Source organism: Penaeus monodon, chromosome 29 (genome assembly GCF_015228065.2).
Source record: "Penaeus monodon isolate SGIC_2016 chromosome 29, NSTDA_Pmon_1, whole genome shotgun sequence".
Lineage (NCBI taxonomy): Eukaryota > Metazoa > Arthropoda > Malacostraca > Decapoda > Penaeidae > Penaeus > Penaeus monodon.
The window spans coordinates 35,081,470-35,082,115 of record NC_051414.1 but is presented as its reverse complement, the minus strand read 5'-3'; positions in this window follow the sequence as shown (position 1 = coordinate 35,082,115).

The following is a 646-nucleotide window of genomic DNA, read 5'->3' as shown; positions in this document are numbered from 1 at the left end:
GCTTATGGCTATACGAAAAAAAGACCAGATTGACTCCTTCAAGAAAATTCAGAGACCAAGGAACTGACCGCAAAACTCTTTTCCTCGAGAGCTTAAAATTGCTCCATTCATTAATTGCAAGATAAACAAAGGAGTGTAAATTCATTTGAATTCCAATTAGCTAGATAAACATTAGGGAAATTCGGATATAAAACTGACTGTCGATTTTCATAATTTGATTGAAGCTGTTAATTAGATGATATTCAAGCTGAGTAAATACGGTGTGGTTAAAAATCGGATAAAAGTGATTAGTACTGTGATAATTGGTACTTTGATAATTAATATTAATGATATCATCGATAATTGGTACTATAATGGTCGGTGTTAATTTAACTTGTCGATTATTAACAAGTGTAGATTATTCAGATACTTATTAAACTTTACATTTCATATCATTAATTCGTTAAGGGTTCACGTATATTTGACGTATGTAATCCGTTCATATTTAGATTTCATAACAACGCACTGGAACATCGAATAGATTTCTAAAGAATATTTTCAGAGTAATTAATTAAGTATAATTGGATCTGCAAATGTCTTTTACTATTTTAAAAAAATAAAAAATGGCTGAAAAACCCTTTTTTAAAAAGAGACACACACAATATTG